Source organism: Carcharhinus amblyrhynchos, chromosome 6, assembly GCF_965287045.1.
Source record: "Carcharhinus amblyrhynchos chromosome 6, sCarAmb.v2.hapA, whole genome shotgun sequence".
Lineage (NCBI taxonomy): Eukaryota > Metazoa > Chordata > Chondrichthyes > Carcharhiniformes > Carcharhinidae > Carcharhinus > Carcharhinus amblyrhynchos.
Window position 1 is genome coordinate 34397728 of NC_137329.1, and position 26229 is coordinate 34423956.

The following is a 26229-nucleotide window of genomic DNA, read 5'->3' on the forward strand; positions in this document are numbered from 1 at the left end:
CAGCTAGGTAATGGACTTTATGCTGAAGACTAAACACAATGGTTTTGATCTGCTCAACTTTTAGGCATGTTGCCTGGTCAGGAAACTCAGAGGCCTTATATAAATGAGACCTAGCCATTAGAATCAGCCAAGTAGACGTTGTGGATTCATTTCTGTCATCACTATTCCCATGCCCCATTTGCAAATGTTATTTGTGACTGCAAACATATGAAGCATGTACACACACGACTTTTACACAAACATATTAACAGCAACTATTTCAACCCCCGGTTTGCAAACAATTAATGTGGATTTACTTTGTGAATTCGCTTCATAATCATGAAAAATTCAATAAGGTAGTCAAAAATTCAATTTTATAAACCAAGTCCAAATTAGTGAACCGATCCCACCAACTCAGATTCATATACAGTACAAACAAACTTCATTTCAGAAATCAGCTAGAACTGGCCACCAAAGCAGATAGTGCAAATGGATTTAAGAGGAAACTAGGTACCCACATACCCAGCTCATAACTTGCCCCCTGCTTCATATTCTCTCCCTCGAATCCCTGCACTTCCTCTTTTCCAATTAGTCCTTCCCACTTGCTCCCACCTATGATTCCTCTAAATCCCCTCTGTTCCCAACTCTTGCCCTCTCTTTCTCCATCCCCATCCTCTTGGCCAACCCCTTCTTCCCCCTCCCACTATCCCTGATTCATCTTGGGTTTTCCACCAACTATTACCCCTCTGTTTTCCCCTCCCCCCCCTTCTGTCTCCATCCCCTCTTGTTGTCTCCTCCCTTTACCGTGACAACACCTTCCACTCGCTCCACCACCCACCTCCCTCTCCCCTACCCCAAGCCCTTTACCTTCTCTATGCACCCACCTGCCTCCCCACATGCACCCCTACCCCCTTTTTACACACCAACCCCTCTAGGGTCTCTCAACAAACCCCCCCCCCCCACCCCACACTCATCCACCCCTACGCCCCCGGCTCCTTCAGTAAGGTCTTTGGCAGGGTGCCAAATGCAAAGCTGGTTCAAAAGGTTGGAGCCAATGGGATCCAAGGCAAGTTGGCAAAATGGATCCAAAATTAGCTTGTTAGTAGGAGGCAAAGGGTGATGGTGGAGAATTGCTTTTGTGATTGGAAGCCTATGACCAGCAAAGTACCATAGGATTGTTGCTGGGACCCTTGCTGTTTGTTATATACATTAATGACTTCAATGTAAATGTAGAAGGTATAACTAATAAGCTTGCAGATAACACAAAAATTGGTGTTGTTGATAGTAAGGAGAGTAGTCTGAGAATACAGACTGATATTGATTAGCTGGTAAGATGGACAGAGCAATGGCAGATGGAATTTAATCCTGATAAGTGTGAGGTGATGCATTTTGGGAGGCCAGATAAGGGTCAAAGATACACTTTAAATGATAGGATCCTACAGACTATTGAGAAGCAAAGGCATTTTAGTATACAAATCCACAGATCCCCACGGGTGGCAGCACAGGTAGCTAGGTTGGTGAAGAAGGCATATAGAATGCTTGCCTTCATTAGTCAGGGCATAGAATATAGGCACAGGGAGGTCTGGTTACAACTTGATAAAACATTGATTAGGCATTGGTTAGGCCACAGATGGAATAGTGTGTGCAGTTCTGGTCACCACACTATTGGAAAGTCATGATTGCACTGGAGAGAAGGCAGAGGGAATTCACCAGAATGCTGCCTGGGATGGAAAGTTTCAGCTACAAAGAGACACTGGACAGGCTGGGTTGGTTTTCCCTGGAGCAGTGGAGGCTTGGGGGAGGGGGGAGATCCGATAGAAGTATATACAAAATGAAAGACATAGATAGGGTAGATCATAAGAATCCTTTCCCCATGCCAGAGGTGTCTAAGGCCAGATGACTAAAGTTTAAAGTGAGGAATAAGTGATCTAGAGGGAAAGTGAGGAAAACTTTTTCACCAAGAGATTATTAGAAATACAGAACACATTGCCCAAGGGTGCTGGAGGCAGGTATTCTTGCAATATTTCAGAAGCATCTGAACGAGCACTTAAATTGCCATGGCATAGTAGGCTGTGTTCCAAATGCTGGTAAATGGAATTGGTACAGACTGGTATTTGATGGTCAGCATAAATGAGGAGGCAAAGGACCTGTTTACGCGCTGTACGACTTTGTGACCCGCCTTCTTTCCCAACTGCCCACACCCATTCACCCCCTCCACACAACCCATCCACTTGCTCCTAATCTCCTCAACCTGTGCCCATCCCCTATCCACAGCCCCACCTCCCTATCCTCCCCATTCTCAACCTGCCCTCCCCAACCCCCCGCTACCTTGCTCTTCCCAACACTACCCCCTGCCCTCCTCACCCACCACGACACTCACCCTGTCCAACGCCTCCCCCCTGCCCACCACCCACCCCACGCCCTGCCCACCACCCACCCCACGCCCTGCCCACCACCACCCCCACGCCCTCCACGCCCTGCCCACCACCCCCCCCACGCCCTCCACGCCCTGCCCACCACCCCTCCACACCCTGCCCACCACCCCCCCACGCCCTGCCCACCACCCCCCCACGCCCTCCACGCCCTGCCCACCACCCCCCCCACGCCCTCCACGCCCTGCCCACCACCCCCCCACGCCCTGCCCACCACCCCCCCCACGCCCTGCCCACCACCCCCCCCACGCCCTGCCCACCACCCCCCCACGCCCTGCCCACCACCCCCCCCACGCCCTGCCCACCACCCCCCCACGCCCTCCACGCCCTGCCCACCACCCCCCCCCACGCCCTCCACGCCCTGCCCACCACCCCCCCCCCACGCCCTCCACGCCCTGCCCACCACCCCCCCCCACGCCCTCCACGCCCTGCCCACCACCCCCCCACGCCCTCCACGCCCTGCCCCCCACGCCCTGCCCCCCACGCCCTCCACATCCTGCCCACCCCCCCCCCGCACGCCCTGCCCGCCACCACCCCCCCACCCTCCCCCTCCCCGAGCCCACGCCGCTGTCACGGTAACCGAGCTCGCGCTGTAACGGCTGGGCTAGCAGACGGTTGGCCGCAAACAACAGCTGGAGCCGCAGCGGGCGGCTGCCGGTACCGGGTACTCACACTGTGTGTGTCGGTGCCGGGTCTCTCTGAGCCGCTGATGAGAGCTCTCCCTCCTCTCCGCTCACTCCGGGACACTTTGGAGAAAACTTTCACCATGGAACCGCTGACGCTACGGCGCGCCCCGAGGCTCAGTAAAGGCGGGCGGCCTGGAGCGCAGCCAGATCGCAAGTCAAAACGCTGCAGCTGAGTGGCAGCCCAGTGCAGCAGCACTCAGAGCAGACTGAGTGAGTGAATAACTCAAACTTCACCTTATTATCACTCCTCTCCTCAGGGATACAAGCAATGTTAGACACGAGAGCCAGGCTCTCAAAAAGATAAAACACTTTGGCCAAACTATTCAAACAAATCAGAATTGTGTTTTTTTTTGATACCTCTACACAGCAAAAGTGCGTCAGCCCTCATGAGTGAGATTTCGCAGGTTTCCTAGCTACCCTTGCCTTTTTGAAACAAAATTGAATGGCATGGGAACAATATCTCGCTCCTTTACTCTTTGTAATATAATTGCTTTTTTGCTTGTGTTTTGCATTTGGGTTTCTGCACATTCTTTTAAGGCTTTGAAATATGTTTATTGTTGCTAGGATATTAATCATTGTGTTGTGCCATTTCACCTATTCTGTACCCCCACAAGGGAGTCACGCTTGAAGAGTAAGTCAAAGAAAGAACTGCAACACTGTGCAGTGTCAATTCACCCACTCAGAAATTTACAGTCCTCTTCTGATAGGGTAGGTAGATTCATAACAACATAAGAAATAGGAGCAGGAGTAGGCCATCCAGCCCTTCGAGCCTGCCCCGCCATTCAATAAGATCATGGCTGATCTGTCGTGGCTCAGTTCCACTTTCCCGCCCTCTCCCCATAACCCTTAATCCCCTCTCTTATCAAAAACCCATCAACCCGCATCTTAAAAATATTTAGCAAGGCAGCCTCCACCACTTCAACGGGCAGAGAATTCCAGAGATTCACCACCCTTTGAGTGAAGAAGTTCCTCCTCAACGCCGTTCTAAAACGCCCCCCTTTATCTTGAGGCTGTGTCTCCTAGTCCTACTGTCTTTTTTGAGCGGGAAGAGTCTCTCCACCTCTATCCTATCCATCCCATTCATCATCTTATACGTCTCAATGAGATCTCCCCTCATTCTTCTAAACTCTAACGAGTACAAGCCTAGTTTATTCAGCCTCTCCTCATAGCTCAACCCCCTCAACTCCAGTATCAGCCTAGTAAACCTCCTCTGCACTCCCTCCAAGGCCAAAATATCCTTGCACAGGTGCGGCGCCCAAAACTGCACACAGTACTCCAGCTGCGGCCTCACCAATGCCCTATACAGCTGCAGCAAGACCTCCCTACTTTTATATTCAATCCCCCTCGCCTTCCTGACCACATGCTGCACCTGCAAGCTGGGTTTTTGCGACTCATGCACAAGGACCCCGAGGTCCCTCTGCACCGTCGCCTGCTGCAGTTTTTCGCCAAGTAATAGTCCTTCCTACCATTATTTCTACCAAAGTGGACCACCTCACACTTGCCAACATTAAATTCCATTTGCCATTTCCTGGCCCATTCGCCCAGCCTATCTAGATCCTTCTGCAGACTCTCCACACCCTCCGCACAATTTGCCGTTCCACCAATCTTGGTGTCATCAGCAAATTTCGACACCCTACACTCGGTTCCCTCCTCCAGATCATTTATATAAATGGTAAAAAGCTGAGGCCCCAGCACCGACCCCTGGGGCACTCCACTAGTCACCATCCGCCAATCCGAATAGCACCCGTTGACCCCCACTCTCTGCCTCCTATTTGACAACCAATCCTCTATCCACGCTAACACCCTACCCCCAACTCCATGTCCCTCGACCTTCTGCAATAACCTCTTGTGAGGTACTTTGTCAAACGCCTTCTGAAAATCCAGAAAGACCACATCCACCAGCTCTCCTCTATCCACCGCCCCAGACACATCCTCATTAGAACTCCAGTAAATTTGTCAGACACGACTTCCCTTTAATGAAACCGTGCTGCGTCTGCTCTATCAAGCAATTCCCTTCAAGATGCCTCGCAATTTCCTCCTTAATGACGGATTCTAACATTTTACCTACCACAGACGTTAAACTAACCGGCCTATAATTCCCCGCCTTTTGCCTGGCACCCTTCTTAAACAACGGCGTAACATTAGCCATTTTCCAATCCTCCGGCACTTCCCCGGAATCCAGCGACGTCTGGAAAATAACCACCAAGACATCCACTATCACCTCCGCCATTTCTTTCAGAACCCTCGGATGCATTCCATCCGGTCCTGGGGACTTGTCCACAATCAGCCCCTCCAGTCTGTCGAGCACCGCCTCTCTAGTAACAGTAATGTCATTAAGACCCTCCAGTCCTACCACCTTTCCATCACTAACACCTGGCAAATTATTCATGTCCTCCTCCGTGAAGACAGAAACAAAAAAGTTATTCAATACCTTAGCCATATCCCCATCCCCTACCACGTGGGACATTTATTTTCAAAACTGGTGTTTTAAAACACTTTTTTCTGTCTTTTAGTGGTTTGTAGTAATAGTTTTAAAATAATCATGAAACATGAACTAACTAACATAAGTAAGTTTAAACAGCAAGTAGTTGAGCCAAATTGGCCAGAAGACCCAGTGACTTTCCTAGATCTGTTGCAGTGGGAATGCCACAATTGGTCTCTCCGGTACCAAGGTGGGAAAATCAACCAAAATTCATCACTGTGTTGCTATACTTATGGATGTCCTGTCCACAATAAACAGGACAAATCCAATCCAACCAATTGCCAAATCATTGGTCAAAAGGTAAGAAATGGGGATCTTCATTGTTAATTGCAGTGTTTGGTACCAAGCATGACTCCTCACATACTGAATCAGTCCATACCCACCGGCAGCATTCAGGCTTGGGCTGATTATGGGCAAGAAACGTTCATGCCATACAAATGCCAGGTAATGGCCATCTTCAGAAAGAGAGAACTAACCATTTCATTATGTCATTACCATCACTGAATTCCCCCACCATCTTGGGAGTCACCACTGACCAAAAACTGAAGCGGACCAGCCAAATAAATACAATGGCTACAGCATAAAGTCAGAGGTTGTGAACCTTCTGGTGAGTATCACTGACTCACAAAGACAATGCATCACCTACTAGGCAGAATTCAGGAATACTCTCCAATTGCCTAGATGAGTGCAACTCCAGCAACGCTTAAGAAGATCAGCACCATCATCCAGAACAAAGCAGCTCATTTCATCAACACTCTATTCATTATTGGTGCACAGCAACAACGTGCACCATTTACAGGCTGCATTGCAATAAATTGCCTTTGGCAGATACTTCCAAATCCATGACAGAAAAGGACAGGGGTAGTATATGCTTGGGAACACTCCCATTCAATTTTCTTCCAAGCCACACACCATCCTGACCTGGAACTATATCACCGTTCCTTCACTGTCCCTGGGTCAATAAACTTGGAATTCCTTATCTAACAGCACAGTGGATTTCCAAACACCACATGGAATGTAAAGGTTCAAGATGGTGGCTCACCATCATTTTCTAAAAGGCAATTAGGCATGGGAAATAACGCTGGTCTTGCCAGCAATGCACACATTCCATAAAATAATAACAAAAATATTCTATGAGTCCCATAAAAAGGTTGTCATAATTAGGATCCACGTGGGCTTAATTTGGAGTAAGTGAGTGGAGTCCAAGGAGATTTTGTTCAATGTGAGAACAAGGTCAGGCAAGTGGAAGTCGTAAGGGCAGTTTAAGGGGGAAAAAAGATTTAGAGGGACTAGACATCCATGATGAAAAGGTGAATGTTAGGGCCAAGAAACTGAAAACTGTTAAAATGGTGAGAAAACAAAACAGTTTGATAGAAATAAATAAGTTTCACTGATTAAAAACAGACTTACATGATGGGGCTATTCAGATTGTGAACTTGAGAAGGAGGTAGAGGCACACTGCACACTATTGGGTGACTATGTGATTGAATGCCATAGCAGGGTATATGTTAAAGGGGAGGGGAGATGAATTGGGGTCATAGAAGGTAAAAAAGATCGTGGAGAGTTTTATGAACAATGCATAATTTTAATTTGAATTTATTTCCAGTGATGTCACAGGGAGCCGAAGTATTTCTGATACTCATTCCCCCATTTTCTAGATCACTTCTATTACTCACTTAACATGGCTGTCGAGTACAGCCAGTCTCGCACATGATGGCCACCGCCAGAAAGAACTAGCAACCTTCAAGCCGGGAGCACTCTCACATCAAACTTGGAGATGACATTCAGTTGCAAACCCTTAGATGGACTAAATAAGTAAATCATTGAGTAATAGTAAAGAAAGGAAATCTTAGGGTGAAAATAAGAGGGTGTTGGATTCCTGAATGGATTACTTGTGTGTAAAGTGGGGACAGCATTGGATTCCTGGCTGTGTGCTTTGTGGATTATGACATGGACCAGACAATGAATCCACTTTGGAAGCTGACTATGAATTGTATGAGAACCAGCTTTGATAACTTGAACGTTTTTCCATTGCTTTGACCATGAACTTGGTTATGTGCCTTCATGTATGTTAAATCAATAAATTGTTTAATGGTTTGACTTGGTTACCTTTTTTTGTCTCTAAACCCCACCTATATCATCACCTGAGCTGTTGCAGCATCATAATATATTTGTGTGTTCAGAGAAGTCAAAATGGTTTGCTTTGTTTATGGACCTTGGTGCCTGGGAGTCAGAATAGACCTGTGACTGAGGTGTCAGGTATTTTGGGTTTATCTGTGTGTGTATATTTTTATAGTGGATGAGCCTTATAACCCCAAAGTAAAAAAAAGTGGGTAAAAGGATTGAAAGTTCAATGATTTGAGGGGGGTAAAACAAAGTGGAAGAGCTTTACTGTTGCTTAGCAACAGTGATCCAGGGCTACAGACACGGAAAAGACAGGAGTTCAGTGAGTGTGTGTGTGTGTGTCAAATAGGGATTTGAAGCACTCAGAAAAAAACCTGCAAGGCTAGTGGTTAACTGAATAATCATTATGAAATTCAATGAAGTGATCAATGTAACAGAGGAGGTAACAAGAAGACTGAGCAGTGGGCTCGAGGAGGAGTTCTTGGAATGCTGCCGGGATAATTTCCTTGAACAGTGTGTGTTGGAGCCGACGAGGGAGCGAGCTATCTTGGATCTGGTGCTATGTAATGAGGCGGGTAGAATTAGGGACCCTGCGGTGAAGGATCCTCTTGGAGAGAGTGATCATTGTATGGTGGAGTTTCTGTTGCAGATGGAGGAGGAGAAAGTGGGTTCCCGGACACGCGTCATTTGTTTGAATAGAGGGGAGTATGGTGGGATGAGAGAAGAATTGGTGAATGTGGACTGGGGGAGCGCGTTGGAAGGTAGGTCTGCTGAGGAGCAGTGGAGGATCTTTAAGGAGATCTTTCTTGGTGCTCAGCAGAGATTTATTCCGATGGTCAAAAAGGACCGTAGGAGGAGAGGTAATAAGCCGTGGATAACGAAGGAGGTGAAGGAAAGTGTTAAATTAAAAGCGGAGAAATTTAGAGTAACTAAGAGTAGTGGGTGAGAAGAGGATTGGGAAAGGTTTAAATGTCAACAAAGATTGACAAAGAAGTTGATAAAGGAGGGTAGGAGAAACTATGAAGCTGGGCTAGCACTTAATATAAAAAAGGATAGCAAGAGTTTTTATAAATATATAAAAAGGAAGAGGCTGGCTAGGGTGAACGTTGGTCCTTTAGAGGATGAGAAAGGGGACCTAGTGGTAGGGGATGGGGATATGGCTAAGGTCTTGAATAACTTTTTTGTTTCTGTCTTCACGGAGGAGGACGTGAATAATTTGCCGGGTGTTAGCGATGGAAAGGTGGTAGGACTGGAGGGTCTTAATGACATTACTGTTACTAGAGAGGCGGTGCTCGACAGACTGGAGGGGCTGATTGTGGACAAGTCCCCGGGACCGGATGGAATGCATCCGAGGGTTCTGAAAGAAATGGCGGAGGTGATAGTGGATGCCTTGGTGGTTATTTTCCAGACGTCGCTGGATTCCGGGGAAGTGCCGGAAGATTGGAAAACGGCTAATGTTACACCGTTGTTTAAGAAGGGTGCCAGGCAAAAGGCGGGGAATTATAGGCCGGTTAGTTTAACGTCTGTGGTAGGTAAAATGTTAGAATCCGTCATTAAGGAGGAAATTGCGAGGCATCTTGAAGGGAATTGCTTGATAGAGCAGACGCAACACGGTTTCATTAAAGGGAAGTCGTGTCTGACAAATTTACTGGAGTTCTATGAGGATGTGTCTAGGGCAGTGGATAGAGGAGAGCCGGTGGATGTGGTCTTTCTGGATTTTCAGAAGGCATTTGACAAGGTACCTCACAAGAGGTTATTGCAGAAGGTCCGGGGACATGGATTTGGGGGTAGGGTGTTAGCGTGGATAGAGGATTGGTTGTCAAATAGGAGGCAGAGAGTGGGGGTCAATGGGTGCTATTCGGATTGGCGGTTGGTGACTAGTGGAATGCCCCAGGGGTCGGTGCTGGGGCCTCAGCTTTTTACCATTTATATAGATGATCTGGAGGAGGGAACCGAGTGTAGGGTGTCGAAATTTGCTGATAACACCAAGATTGGGGGAACGGCAAATTGTGCGGAGGGTTTGGAGAGTCTGCAGAAGGATCTAGATAGGCTGGGCGAATGGGCCAGGAAATGGCAAATGGAATTTAATGTTGACAAGTGTGAGGTGGTCCACTTTGGTAGAAATAATGGTAGGAAGGACTATTACTTACGTGGCGAAAAACTGCAGCAGGCGACGGTGCAGAGGGACCTCGGGGTCCTTGTGCATGAGTCGCAAAAACCCAGCTTGCAGGTGCAGCAGGTGGTCAGGAAGGCGAATGGGATGCTGGCCTTCATAGCGAGGGGGATTGAATATAAAAGGAGGGAGGTCTTGCTGCAGCTGTATAGGGCATTGGTGAGGCCGCAGCTGGAGTACTGTGTGCAGTTTTGGGCGCCGCACCTGCGCAAAGATATTTTGGCCTTGGAGGGAGTGCAGAGGAGGTTTACTAGGCTGATACCGGAGTTGAGGGGGTTGAGCTATGAGGAGAGGCTGAATAAACTAGGCTTGTACTCGTTAGAGTTTAGAAGAATGAGGGGAGATCTCATTGAGACGTATAAGATGATGAATGGGATGGATAGGATAGAGGTGGAGAGACTCTTCCCGCTCAAAAAAGACAGTAGGACTAGGGGGCACAGCCTCAAGATAAAGGGGAGGCGGTTTAGAACGGAGTTGAGGAGGAACTTCTTCACTCAAAGGGTGGTGAATCTCTGGAATTCTCTGCCCGTTGAAGTGGTGGAGGCTGCCTCGCTAAATATTTTTAAGAAGCGGGTTGATGGGTTTTTGATAAGAGAGGGGATTAAGGGTTATGGGGAGAGGGCGGGAAAGTGGAACTGAGCCACAACAGATCAGCCATGATCTTATTGAATGGTGGGGCAGGCTCGAAGGGCTGGATGGCCTACTCCTGCTCCTATTTCTTATGTTATGTTCTTATGTTTAGGAAGCTCTTTGGTTCTTACGTTTGAAAAACTGAGTTTTTAAAGTGTGGCTTTTGGGTGTTTCTAGGAGAGATATGCATTAGGTGAGAAGTATCAAATAAATACTTAGGAATTCACTGGAAACAACCCATTTGCAACTGCACCAGTCCCAAGCAAAAAGCCTTTGTGTGAAGCTCGTGGTAACTTATGACTGTTTATGTGTATGTAAAGATATTTCTGAGACAAAGGAATTAAGAGTCATCTTCTGTTTGCATTGCAATCTTTCCAACTTTTTTTATGGTATGAGAAAAGATCACTTTCCTTGTTTTAATAAATATTGTTTTCTTTGCTGTAAAAGTTCATCAGCAGGCTCCTGTGAATTTGTTCAGTAACTTTCTTCCAGAGTTTCTAAAAAAAGTTGGGATCTACAAAGCCAGGTTTCAATCTGGGATCTGACTTGCCCAGTATTAACAGCAGCTGGGATTGTAACAAGAGGTATTGGTATCTCGAGTTCTTGAAGCTTGTGTTCCAAAAAAGCCTGAAAGGAAGAAGAAAAACAACTATTTGTTAAAAGCATCAGGCAATGCAAATGATAAGATGGAACTGCAGACAATGACCAGTATGAAAAAGAACAAGACGATGCTGCTAAAGAGAAACTGAGTTCTCTGAACAGGGAGCAATATTTTAAAATAAAAACAGAAAATGGTGGTGATACTCAGCATCCAATTTTTTTACCCAACGAAAGATACTCAGCATCCATGGAGAGAGAAACTGAGTTAACATTTCAGATATGGCTTTGTGTTAGAAAAGGAAAAAGTTAGAGACTTAATAGATTTTAAGTAAATACAGAGGCATTGTGAACGGGGTGGGGGTGGGGTGAGTGGAGAACATTTTAGTGCTGACAGAGATTGGAAAAGCATCAACAGCATTCCCAAAAATCTAGGCTTCAATAATCACAACTAGTATTGGGTGCAGGCTTTCAATTTACCTCAGATGGGAGCTATTGCCAGTATTCAGAAAAGTGAAACTAAAAAACAGCTGTCACCAGCACTACTGATTCATCATCAGATATTTTTCTCCATGTTGTATTCTGACAATAGAGAAAATGGTGCAGAGTCACACAAAGAGCTTTTTATCACTGTTTGTGTTCTTACTGCTCTTGATGGGAATAATATTTTTATTATTTAAAAGATTACAATACTAGATATCCTGAGGTGGATTTTCAATTACTGCTGTGACTATGTATTGGTGTAAGTATGCATTGAAATTGCGTCACTGGATCCTAATATCTCTGGAACACAAAGTGATTTTCAAATGGAGTGTGGAAAAGTCAACAATCTGCATGCCTTTAATTAATTAGTGGTTGAGCTTGTTGTAGGTCTCGTTAACAGGCTTTTGAGCAGCTGTCTTAGAGTATCAATCAGGAGGCACCAGGAAGACAGACTGACACTACCGGGTGCTGCTCTGAACACAGTGGGGAGCCACAAAGGCTTACAGTTACAATGGTCACCATATTTAAGAAATGGAGAATAGAGCTCAACCACTCAGTGGCACAGGGCGGCCATCACTTGTGTGCAGTGAATGGTTGGATGAAGGATGTGAGGCATCACATGAGCATCGGAGTTGGATAGAGTATCAGCAGAGGAAGTTTGAGATGGGAGAGGGCTACTCAAGCACTGGATAGTGAGGAGGAGCTATAGCAGATATATTCTCTGGTCAGGAGAAGGCCAAAAGAATGCTAGTCAATATATTGGCTATGTTACTGAAGCACAGTTGCTAGCAGCAAATGGCAGTGTTGGCATTGTAGGAGACTGCATTATCACAATTGATCTGACATTTCCATTGTGGTCCACAATGATGATCAGGCCTCCCAGCCCCCATGGCAATCCCGTACTTGCAGCCATCAAGGTCATCCCCTGAATATTTATGCATCTAGGTCATTCCAGGGATCAACTGCAGATCTATGTTGCAACTCATCACATCCGACAAGTCACGGTGCCCTTTTCTAAGGGCCAGGGGATACGTCCATTTTGAGACAGCTGGGTCTTCGTGGAGGGTATTGGTCTTTGCCACCATCAATGGATTTCTTCAGATACAGGAGGGTCATCGATAGCATTTGTGTAGTTATTGGCACACAGACAGACCAGCCAACCAGACTCCCAAATGGAAAAGGTTTCCATCAATGAATGTCCAACTGGTCTGTGACCACTTGCAAATCTGTGCTGTCAAGATTCTTTCACCCTCTGAAAAGTCCGAGGTTCCTTACCTCTTCAAACCTGCATCCAGATTCTGTGTGGCCGCTGGTAGATTACTGTTATCCCTTGACTAAATGGTTCCAAACACATATGAAGAGAAATGCTACAGCCAAAACCATCTACTAAAATGAACCTGCATTGAACAGACCACTGCCATCTTGAAGATGCACTTCCATTATCTTAACCTGTCAGGTAGTTCCCTCCAGTACAAGCCAGTCAGAGAATCTCGTGTTGTGTGTGGTCATCTGCTATACACTGCACAACATGGCAATGGAGAGAGATACGGAGCTGAATGAAGGGGAGAACTATGTCTTCTGAGGAGGATGGGAAGGAGAAAAAAAAGAGGGCAAAGTGGGCACTTCAGAGGAGCCCAGTGCCCAGGCATTAGAGGAAAACCATCCCAGGCCTCACGGCAATTGACAGACTAGCAAGACTGCGAGGCAAATTAATTGGTAAATATTTCACTTGAGTGGCTCTCATTCCCTGTAAAATGGATAGCTATTCTAATTATTACTTTGCAATACAAAAATGCCCCATATAGTATTACTGAATTGTTATGAACGGCATTGTTCGGAAAATGTACTAGTCTTCGAAACATTACAACTGATAATAATGTAAACCTCCAAATTCTAAATAACTACTGAATCTATAATTAACAATTAACAATTCTAGCAATTATTTTTACATAGGGAAAATATAAATACGATTACATTTTCAAGAGGGTTTGTAATTTGCGTATTTCATAGTTTGATATTTTTAGCCTTCCCCATCTTTTCTAACCTTTACATGTGTTGGTCATTTTAATCATAAAAGATAGGGTGACCTTTTGGGATCCAATGTGAAATCTTCACTGCAGTGCTGATGTCTGCAGGAAATAGTGGAAGATCTCACTGCTAGCTCTAATTAATCTAAAATATCACCACTTAAGTTATTTTTCTAAGCACTAGCAAGCCCAATAGAAATGTATTCCTTGTTAAGTGAGGATTTGTATCATTATATAATTATCTATCCTGTCATTATTATAGGACCTAGCATAGTATAATAATCTTGGAAGGAGTCTGTGTAACAGCAATATATAACTAGCTGTATACTATATTAAAAATCTTATTTTCAATCACTTGCTGTCTGTGATTGACAGATTTTGACAGGCTGAACGTCAACATAGCTTCTCCCCATCAACATTACATCTCTCCAAGAAACCAGGCTTGCCAAGAACAAAATACTGAAAGAAACACACCATAGATGGGATTCTTCAGCTGTTCATGCCAGAGGGATTCTCCAGTCTCACTGGAGTGAACAGAGATTTGGCTGAACCCCAAATTTCCATTCTTGCGGCAGCAGTGGTGGGGTATGAATGGCCAGAGAATCCGGCCCACATGTTTATCTGGTAGCAGAAGGGTTCAACGGAAACAGGTGAGCAAGGTGTAGGCTTTACCATAAGAAACTCATTATTCTTAACAATAAAACCCCTCCGCAAATGATTCCGAACATGTTTTCTCCATCCATCTCTCAAATTAAAAATGGCTGGTTAACATGACTATCTGTGCTTCAATGGTGTACTCCACTGCAGAAGTGAAAGACAAGTTTTATTAGAAGATTGACACTACCATCAGCACAATCCATTAGACAGAACATCTTAAACTACTGGGGAATTTCAACAAAAATGAATCATGGCTCTCTACCTGGGAAAGATAAATGAAAATGGACCAAGGCTCCTTGAGCTTTGTAAAACTAACACCTTTCAGAACAAGCCATGCACAAGATGTCATGAAGAAGTTCAGCATCAGTTGTGATCTTTAAATGGCATTCTCAACACAGACAGATGTGCTGACAGTGATACAGATCACCTGAGATCCAAGGCAATGGTATGGAAAGTCATTTTCAGAGAGTCACTCTACATTGATGCTGCACTAATGTTCCATATTGAGGAATAGCTGCTGTAATTAAGGTACAGATTCTCCCATACATAATAAGAGTTAGCTCCATTTCTCGAAATCCTGCCATTTATTGTGTATTCCGTTGCTTTATCTGCCAGCTAGAAATGCATTTTGCAACATGGGGTTAAACTGCATTTGCCATTCTTCTGCCCACCTGACCAGTCCGTTGACCACAAGAGCAATCATTATATTTTATTAGGGTGTTTGAGGGATGAATTTCAATGGGTTGAAAGCCTTTGTTCTACCTGGAGTTTTTATTTATGTTCCTAAACCTGAATTGTTAAATTTGGTAGTCATTATCAAAGAAGCAAGAGGCAATGTTGAGTGATATGAAAAATTAATATCAATGGTAAAATGGCCTTAAAAAATAATGTATTACAATACAGAGTTCAGGTTACATTGCTCAAGCATGCAAGCATATGAATGTTTCAAATGTGTTACAGCCTTGCAACATATTCGAAGCCTAGACAATACTCTACATTTGATCCAACTATTGTTGTTACAATATATTGCTTTTGAGTGCAGTACCGCATCATTTTCATAATACTAATTCATTTCCCTCACTTATTCCCCCTACTCAATTATAATTCATGACAATAGCAAACCTCTTCCCTCATAAATGAGCCTTGACTTCGATTCTAATACCAGTTTATAGTGATAGCTTGAATTCATAGTGGACAATCTAACTGCTAATTAATATTATTTATCAGTATGAGACTCGGTCTGTTTTGGATTTGTTGGCAACGGAGAACTTCTTGATGAGCGTAGTTACTTTTCTCAGCAAATTATGTTTGTTGGTTAAGATTAGTGAGTGGACTATGCAGTTTCTTCTTTGCTTGATCCTAGAGCAAACCAAGAGCTCCACCAAATGGATGAGCTTAATATTGTCAATACAGGCACAAAAACAACAATAGAAATTGCTCAGTAAATCAATCGGTTTATGTAGGGAGAACAGATAAGTTCGCATATCAGGTGTAGATCCTTTATAAGAATGATTAACATATATTGATCATTTGGATGCTGCCAATATTTTTCAATTTGCAGCATCTGTAGTTTTTGGCTTCTTGTTCATAACTGAAAATGTCATGGTGAATAATTTGGTGCTTTTGTGGATGACAGGAACATTAAGCCATTCGTTGTAACTTAAAATGTATTTAATCTAAATTATTTAACTATAATTTCTAAATTTGATTCTTCAATAAAAATTATTGGGCTGCAATTTCCTTGGAGTAGCAATCTGTGTCACATTGCCATTCTGTACCCAATAACTTACATCAAACTTCTTCTGTGCCCGTCTCACTTGACTTTCCAATTCTGCCTGGGCAATATCCACACAGTGCAGAGTATTCCTGGGGCCCAATGCTGAAGCCTCCAATTTGGAGTGAGGGAGGCTGCACCCTCATATTAGACTAGAACCCAACTACTTTTTGATTTTGGTATTAGTGTGAGCGTAAGGTGTTCAGTCCAGGTGTGTTTTTATTGGCCCACCAGGAAGATTTATTAAAACAAACTGTATTTAACAACACAGTTTAACTATAACAAAAAGCATAACTTTTACCAATTGAAATACTTAAACATGACAAGGTCTAATTCTTATCTAACTATTTCTATTTGTTCCAATTTAAACAATATTCCCCATAGACAAAAACTCCTCTTCACAGTCAGTTAGCAAAAACACACAGGCTAACATAGGTTTCTAGCCTTCCAGCTCCTTAACACGTCTGAACAGAGATACAAAGAGCCATCTGTCTTCTAACTCTAAGACAGAGAAAAATCTGTCTTCACACAGTGGAGCTCCAGAGAGGGAGAAAATGCCACTTGACTTTTGCAGATCTTTGGAGAGAGAGTCCTATTTTCTAGTAGGACCCAGGCATCAATTTCCAGAGAGAAAGAGCTGCTGCTCCTTTTCAAATTCAAACAGCAACTGCCTGCTTGATGCTGTGTAAGCTTTGCTCCTCCCATTAGCACATAACATGCACCTGTCAATCAACCTAATTAAAGACTACTCTGAAACCTGAAGAGACAATGCGAAAATGAAAAAACTTCATTAACTCAAACAAATACACCAATTATTAGGAGCAATTATTCTTCTGTATGCTTAGCATGTGGGCAGATAATTGGCACCATAATCAGAACTGAAGTTTAATAGAAGTCCCTTCGCAAGAGACATGACACTTCCCCCGTTTAAAAAAAATGAACAATCACTATGCAAAGTTATCTTCATTTTTCAAAGCCACTACTAGTTCTCTACTATTAAACATTCAAACATAACACTAGTATACACTATTTCAGTCCTTTTTTCCAAATTGAACATTTCTTCTTTTCTCAACATGCTACTATTGTTCAAAAACCTCCTTCAGACCTTGATCCTGATTTGATTCTAAGTTTGAGCCCAATTTCATTGTCATGATTGTAAATTAGTTCTGGTAATGTCCTCGGAGAACTAGACAAGGTCAGGAGAATAAAACTTTATATTGATACAAACTGGCATAAACCACTTCAGATTTGCTTTTTAATTTCCTCTGCTGAGTCCAAGTTCTTTTGATTTTCAGAGTCTTGATACGTCAAAATGAAGTAATCTTTTTCCTAGAAGGTTGAGCTACTCATAGACTTTGTCAAAGAGAACCTGCCTCTTTGCTTGCTTTCTCAACTTCACATGTGTGGGACCAGGGCCGTTCAGAAAGGTTGCTGGTTGGAAATTTCCTGTCCTGCCTGCCATGGGGATTGTAGCGGGCACAGGGGGACCACGCAAAGGCTCGTTGACCTTGGTGGGATTTTCCAGCCACCTTGGGGTGAGCATGGCAGGTAAATCCCACCCTTTATCTCTGTCCCCTTCCTTGTTAATTGCCCTTAGTTCCTCTGTCAGATAATCCAGTATTAATTCATTCATGGGATGTGGGCATTACTGGCTGGACCAGAATTTTTTGGCCATCCCTATTTGCACTTCAACTGAATGGCTCACTAGGCCATTTAAAAGTCAACCACTTGCTGATAGTTTCTAGAGTCACATGTAGGCCAGACTGAATAAGGAGGGCACAATTCCTTCCCTCAAGGGCATGAGTGAACCAAATGGGTTTTTATGGCAATTGGCAATGGTTTCAATGTCATCACTGGACTTTTGTTTTCAGATTTTCTTAATTGAGTTCAGGTTTCACCATCTGTCTAGTAGGATTTAGACCCAGATCCCTAGAGAATTCCCCTGGGTCTCTGGGTCACTAGACCAGTGGCAATACCAATAAAGCATCGTCTCCCCAAATGGGTTACAACCCTTTTTTTTTTACACTGGAGTTTTTTCCCCAATATCAATAATACTGTGTTTGAATTCAGAATTTTAATGTTTTTTTTCCCAATGATTTTATGGGAGCCTTCAAACTATGTTGGGAATTGCCTTCTAACTGGCCTACTTCTGCACCCACTCACTTCACAAACACCATCACAGCTTTCAATATCCTGTAAGCCTGACCAAAATCCCAGGCTAAATCACACGTGAGTCTAGTGTGCATTTCAGAAGGCACAAATAGGTCAGGTTTTCCTGACTATTTAGGAAAATCCGTAAGTAATAATTATTATTCAATACACCATCTGAGATGATTAGAAATCAATATGATTGATGGGGAAAAGTATTTATGTAGGACTCTTGGCATCAAGTGAGACATATTTACATAAGTAATCCCAATGGCATCCTGCTTCAAGCTATATCTTTGCATTATTTCTTATAATGAAATAAAACTTTGATAGCAACCGTTACTTCTTCGTGTTAAACAGAAAACACAATAGTACAATTGTCCTTTTTTATTCTAAGCAACCAAATTGACACTTTGATTACCAGCAAAATTGAAAGCAGGTAAAAAATTGATAACTTTTGATTAGATAGATTTAACAACAGAATATGAATGTTGAATAAGAAGTTCTACATTTTTAACATTTTGAGAATGAGTTAGCTGAGTAAAAGATTATAAGCTTGTAACAAAATAATTCGCTCTTGGTTAATTCATTTGGAACCTCAGATTGCAGCGAAATTATTGAACACATGTCTTTGACCAAGGAACTAAGAACTTCAATGCAGAATTCGTCATGATTCCAGCAATTCTCCTCAATGGATCACAAAAATAGCTTAGCTTTATTTAAAGCTGGACAGGTATTCAACATAATCCTTGTGCAAAATTGATAGCATAACTTTGTTAATCTTTGCACAGGAAATAGCTCTGAAAAGACTATAGGTAGAGCTTGTATTCATTTTTTTAAGCAAAGTTCAAGAAATTGGTTGCACAAGATCATAGTTTACTGGAAAATCCTAGTGGTATCAAGGATGTAAATTCTAAAATAACTAAGTGATATTCAAAATGATCTTGTTTCTGAACATAGAAAATTATTCTAAGGAAGCCAAAGCATACCTTTCAAAATAAAGGATCCCTATTGAGTGTTAACTTAAACATTTCTCAGACTTTTCCTTCCTACTTGACTATCCTTATTTTGACCTTCAAATATATTTCAATTGCATTCAAAATGAATCTCCTATTTGATTAATTTTCAGTTATTAAAGTGCTGTGCTTGGCTGTTGAAAAGCAATTGGCCATTTATATTGGATCTGGGTGAGCAACACAAGCATCTACAGTAGAATGCTAAATTATTTCTGTAATTTTTCACCTCCCACATCAGGCATCTATTATGACATAATCCCTTTTGACATCTCATGGTCACTGTTCATCACTGGCAACAGGTTCCTCACTAATGTACTTCAAGCTATTCTAGCTTCAACCTTGATACTTTTTTTTAAGAATAAAGTAAGGAGAACAAAGGAATTTATCGCAGAAAACAACAAGTGGTTAGAAATAAATTAATGGCATGCTTGCTTTTATTGCTAACATCTTCTGAAGTTATTCACATGATGCTTATGCACTTGCTGACACCAAACCAATGACAGCTGTATGCTTTGCTGTATTCTCACCATTGATTATCCTCAATTCTTCAGGAGGCAAAAGTGCATCCTGGCCTACAAATTTTGTTTTCCCTCTCATTCCCTTTTTAGTCTCTGAAACTCCCAACTCATGCTGCATCAAGTAATTATGTTTCATTTGTCAGCCTGAAAGCTGAGAATCTGAAATGTTTTGACTGGGGTCTATGTCCTCATCCAATGGTCTCAGAAGTCCAATTGGGGAGGTGATGGTCTAGTGATATTATCACTGGACTACTGATCCAGAAAATCAGCAGTTGTGCTGGGGATCTGGGTTCAAATCCCACCATGGCAGGGTTGAATTCAATAAAAAAGAATTAAGACTCTATTGATGACCATGAAACCATTGTTCATTGTCGGAAAAACCCATCTCATTCATTAATATTCCTTAGGAAAGGAAATCTGCTATCTTCGCCTGGTCTGGCCTACATGTGACTCCAGAACCACAGTAATGTGGCTGACTCTCAAATGCCCTCTGAAACAGCCTAGCTGTTGTATCAGCATTTCAAGAAAGCAGCTCACCACCACCTTCTCAAGGGTAACTAGGGGTGGGCAATAAATGCTGGCCAGCCAACAACATCCATGTCCCATGAATGAATAAAAAACATTAAGTATCTTCCAAGAAATTTTTAATAGCTTCTCTCAGCTTATTTTTCCCTTTCCTGGTCCAAACATGCTCAAGCTACTTGTAATTATGAATGGCTACTTTGCCTGAATTCAGTTATCTCAACATAGGCTGAATATGGAACTTGTAATCTTCCTGTAATGTATGGCTCAATAATATACAGGGCCATACATTTTCCCCATTGAGTGACTGGGAGAAGCACTGACTGCCAATATACTATGAAGAACATAAGAACTGGGAGCAGGCATAGGTCATTTGGCCCCTTGAGCCTGCTCTGTCATTCAATAAGATCATGGGTGATCTTTTCATGGACTCAGCTCCACTTACTTGCCCACTCACCATAGCCCTTAATTCCTTTACTGTTCAAGAATCTATCCATTTTTGCCTTAAAAACATTCAACGAGGTAGTTTCAGCTGCCTCACTGGACAGGGAATTCCACTGCTTCACAATCCTTTGGGTGAAGAAGTTCCTCCTGAACTCAGTTCTAAATTTGCTCCCCCTTATTTTGAAGCTATGCCCCTTAGTTTTAGTTTCATCTGCCAGTGGAAACAACCTCCTGGCTTCTATCTTATCTATTCCCTTCATAATTTTGTATATTTCTGTAAGATCCCCCTTCATTCTTCTAAATTCCAATGAGTATAGCCGCAGTCTACTCAGTCCCTCCTCATAAGCCAATCCTCTCAACTCCGGAATTAACCTAGTGAATCTCCTCTGCACCTGCTCCAGTGCCAGTATATCCTTTATCAAATAAGGAGAAAGCTGTACGCAGTACTCCAGGTGTGGCCTCAACAGCACTTATCCAGTTGCAAAATAATCTCCCTGTTTTAAACTCCATGCCTCTAGCAATGAATGACAAAATTCCATTTGCCTTCTTAATTACCTGCTGCATCTACGAACCAACTTTTTGTGATTCATGCACAAGGACACCCAGGTCCCTCTGCACAGCAGCATGCTGCAATTTTTTATCATTTAAATAATTGTCCATTGTTGTTCATACCAAAATGGATAACCTCACACTTATCAACATTGTACTCCACCTGCCAGACCCTTGCCCACTCACTTAAACTATCTGTATCCCTCTGCATACTTTCAGTGTCCTCTGCACACTTTGCTCTACCACTCATTTTAGTGTCATCTGCAAACTTTGACACATTACACTTGGTCCCCAACTCCAAATCATCTATGAAAATTGTAAACAATTGCAGTCCCAACACTGAACCCTGAGGCGCACAACTAGTCACTGATCACCAACCACACTTATTCCCACACTTTGCTTTCTGTTAGTTAACCAATCCTCTACCCATGCTAATATATCACCCATAATGCCATGCACCTTTATCTTATGGAGCAACAGGATCTTATCGAATGCCTTCTGGAAATCCAGATAAACCACATCCACTGGTTCCCCATTGTCTACCGCGCTTGTAATGTCCTCAAAGAGTTCCAGTAAATTAGTTAAACATGACTTGCCATTCATGAACCCATGCTGCGTCTGCCCAATGGGACAATTTCTATCCAAAAGCCTTGCTATTTCTTCCTTGATGATAGATTCAAGCACTTTCCCAACTACAGAAGCTAACTGGCCTATAGTTATCCACCTTTTGTCTACCTCCTTTTTTAAACAGTGGCATCATATTTGCTGTTTTCCAATCTGCCGGACACACCCCAGAACCCAACGAATTTTGGTAAATCCCCATCAGTACATTTGATATTTCCCTCACCAAGTCTTTTAATACCCTGGGATGCATTCCATCAGGGCCAGGAGACTTGTCTACTTTTAGCCCCATTAGTTTGCCCAAAGCTATCTCTTAAGTGTTAATTGTTATTTCTAGTTCCTCACCTGCCATAGCCTCCTTGTCATCAATTTTTGACATGTTATTTATGTCTTCCATTGTTAACACTGATACAAAATACCGGTTCAATGCCTGGCCATTTCCTCATTTCCCATTATTAAATCCCCCTTCTCATCCTCTAAAGGACCAATATTTACCTTGGCCACTCTTTCTAAATATATTTGTAGAAACTTTTTGCTATATGTTCTTATAGTCTGAGCTAGCTTACTCTCATTATCTATCTTACTTATCTTTTCTTTATAGCTTTTTTTGTGGCCTTCCGTTGACCTTTAAAGATTTCTCAATCCTCTAGTTTCCCACTAATCTTTACCGCTTTGTAGGCATTTTCTTTCAATGTAATGGTCTCCTTTATTTCCTTAGATATCCATGGCTGATTCTTCCTTTTCCTACAGTCCTTCCTTTTCACTGGCATATACTTTTGCTGAGCACTATGAACAAGTTGCTTTCAAAGTCCTCGACTGTTCCTCAACTATCCCACCATAATATGTTTGCTCCCAGTCTACCTTAGCCAACTCCTCCCTCATCCCAAAATCACTGACATTATAAGTACACCATCTATTAGATTCAATTGCTGCTACAATCAAAATTTCACTTCCAATATGGAGTACAACCATTTTCAGCCAGAAGACCCAAATGGATTTGGCCACTCCACCATCACTAAATTTCTGCCAATCAGATTCAGCCTACACAATATCAAAAAATGGCTGAAGGCATTGGGTACAGGAAAGTCTATGGGTCCTGACTGTGGCCATCCCAGCTGTGGTGCTGAAGACTAGTGCTCCAAAACTATCTGTACCTCCAGCCAAGTTGATGTGGTACAGCTACAATACTGGCATATATCTGACAAAATGGCATGTTGCACAGATACATCCTGTCCACAAACTCAATATGGCCAATTACTACAACTCTATCAGTAAATTGATAGAAGGTGTTGTCAACAGTGTTATCACATGGCACTTACCTACGAGTAACCTGCTGCCATTGCTCAGTTTGAGTTCCACCAGGGCCACTTAGCTCCAGACTTCATTACAGCTTTGATCCAAATATGAACAAAAGAGCTAAATTCCAGGGGTGAATGGAGAGTGATTGCCCTTGATATCAAGGCAGTATCTGTCCGAGTATGGCACCAAGGAGCCATAGATAGGGGGAATGTGGCAGGTAAGTGCAGTTACGGCCATAATCATATTGATTGGTGGAGCAGGCTAAGGAACATTTTGGACAACTCCTATTCCTATTTTTTGTATTCTTAGTTAAAATTGAAATCAATGGGAGTCAGGAGAAAACATTCCCCTTGATGAAATCATACCGAATACAAAGGAAGATGGCTGTGGTTGCTGGAGGCCAATCATCTCAGCTCCAGGACATTCCTGAAGATATTCCTCAGGGTAGTGTCCTAGGTCCAACCACCTTCATCTGCTTCATCAATGACCTCCTCCAACATCAGGTCAAAGTGGGAAATCTTGCTGATGATTTTAGTACCTTCAACATCTTGGGATTACCACTGGAATTGTTGCATAAATACTGTGCAACAAGAGCAAGTCAGAATAGTGCAATGGGTATCTCATCTCCTAACTCCCTAAAGCCTGTCTACAAGGCTCAAGTAAGGAATGCGATGAATTACTCTCTGTTTGCCTGGATGTGTGCAGCTCCAACAGCACACATGAAGCTTGGCACTATCCAAGACAAAGCAACCCATCCACTACCTCAAATATTCATTCCCTCCATCGCTTCAATGTATTATGTCTAACATCCACTGCAGCAACTCCTTTGGCAGCACCTCTTAAATCCACGACCACTACTGCCTAGAAGGACAAGGACAGTTAGCACATGGAAACCACTACCTGAAAATTCCCCTCCACATCACACAATATCTTGACTTGGAAATAAATCACTTGTTCATTTCTGGGTCAAAACCTAAGAGCACCCGTAGGAGTATTTTATCACATGGACTGCTGTGGTTTAAGAATATAATCACCAGTTTTTCAAAAGCAATTTGGAAAGGGAAAGACCCATGTCAGCGACATGAACAAACCAATAGTAATATTCATACCCTCAAGAGACACAGTATCATACATTTAAATATAGTGGGGAGACTTCCAATGGGCACAAAGTTGGTGAAGCAGGCACGTTGCTTGCCTGGCAACGTCATCACAATGTATGGATCCTTTTCTGCTCTGTGTCTCATTTAAATTTGATGAGTGAGGTGTCAGCACAAATCATACCTGCAATCAGATATCTCTCCCATTGAGAGTACTCAATTTCAGTTCCTTGTGGCATATACTCTTTCAATGAGAGGCAAGTACCCATTGTGGAGCTGAACTAAAGGCTGCTGGTTTATTGGGAAACTGGGAGAGCAATAAGAATCTCCTTACAATTTCAGGGAGGCACACTGGACAGTTAAAAGCCTCGATTCTAAGTATTATGTTCTGGGAGCGAGTAAGCAGAGAGCACCCTTTTAGTTTGTAAAGATGACAGCTATGGGAAGTCTGCTTAATTTTGACATTTCCTAAGCCCTCACAGTTATCAGAAGCTGCTTCATGATTTGTGAACAATTCTTGTTGATGTGAATAATGTTGTGCAAAATTCTACGTGAGATTTAAAGTGGTTCCTGCTGGTTCATACATTTTTATTGCAGCTGAAAGGTATGACCAATTTTCAACCATTTTTATCCAGCCACGTTTCTAGAAATTTCGAGTAAGAAGGACTCTCAGAAATGATTATGATGTTTAGCAGTTATGTTGGATTCATTTCCATTATGTTTCAATCATCTGAATCCAAAATCATTTCACTCTAAACATTAAGAGCATCTTGAGAGACTCATTGTTATTCATTATCATTGATAAAGCCGTTGAACTTCAAGAGGATAAAGCAGTTTTCAGGTTGCAGACACAATTATAACAGGAAGAAAACGTCACTTCCCAATATAAATAAAATGTATCATTTACCAGGTAAGATGGCAGCCAGCAAACTTGCTCATGAGGTGCTGGCATTGCTGTTTTGTAACCAATAACAATAAATATGCTAAAAAACACTATGAATTACTCTCACATTAACAATCCTTCACCCCACCTCACAAGCATCGAACAGAGATCACTGTCCCCATCCAGCATAAATTACAGTCCTTCCACAGAAATATTGCCTCCGTCACTGAGCACCCTGTACTCAGTAAGAAAGTATTTCAGCATCTCATCTTGCACAGTAACCAAGATACCTTTTCTCCCCCATTGATGTTAAATAAGTGTTTAAATAAATAAGGTGCATTCTGTACAAAAGTGCTGAATCCTTGAAAGCAAAGAGTACAATTCTCCTCAATCTTCCATTGACCAATAATTTTGTGCACATATCCATTCATAGCCCACACAAATGCAGAAATCAGCCACCCACCTTATTGCCCACCACGCAAAAATTCAATCAACTATCACCCGACCTGTGCAGAATCACAGAGATGAATTTCCACCCGCTGAGCAGAAACAATCATGCCAACCCTCACTCAACTCAGGAATAATTAGGTCACAGCCACTCCCCCAGTAATAATTCACTATGGATCCAGTAACTGGCATATTTCCCATCCACTTACTGAGAAGCAACTCATCCCTCTTCCAACTTCTCACCAAGAGCCAACTCAGTACTATCCCCAAAATGGGCTACAACTCTGTAATGTAACCTCCTACATCCACTCAACAAGAAAATATGCGCACCTCAGGAAGCTTAGCTCAGTGCCACTTTGCACCACTTCTCCTCAACTGTTGCTCCATCTTCTCCAACTGCTCTCCATCCTTCTCTGCCACTTCCTATCCCATTCATCTCCATCTGCTTCACCCCTACAAATGCTATTAAAAAAAATGGACAAATGGCCTTTTCTTAACCAGCTCCCAGTTGTGACCCCCATAAATGCTCCACCTAGCCTCTTTTCCCAGCCAATCCCTCTCATATTCCTGTTACCTCTCCCATCTTGCATCTAATCCTATCCATATCTGCCTGACCTGAATCTTGATTTATTTTTAACTTT

The 26229-nt window shown here is 42.9% G+C and overlaps 1 protein-coding gene across 2 annotated transcripts in view; it reads right to left on the reverse strand.

Moving 5' to 3' along the window:
* The window catches only part of stk33 (serine/threonine kinase 33), a 172993-nt gene extending 169758 nt beyond the window's left edge, over positions 1-3235 (reverse strand). The window contains exon 1 of one of the 2 annotated variants that reach the window (XM_080190182.1): positions 3084-3235. The gene's annotated coding sequence lies outside the window, so the exon portion shown is untranslated. The remainder of the gene's footprint in view (positions 1-3083) is intronic. The other variant, XM_080190188.1, reaches the window with a different exon arrangement.
* Between the last annotated feature and the right edge of the window lie 22994 nt (positions 3236-26229).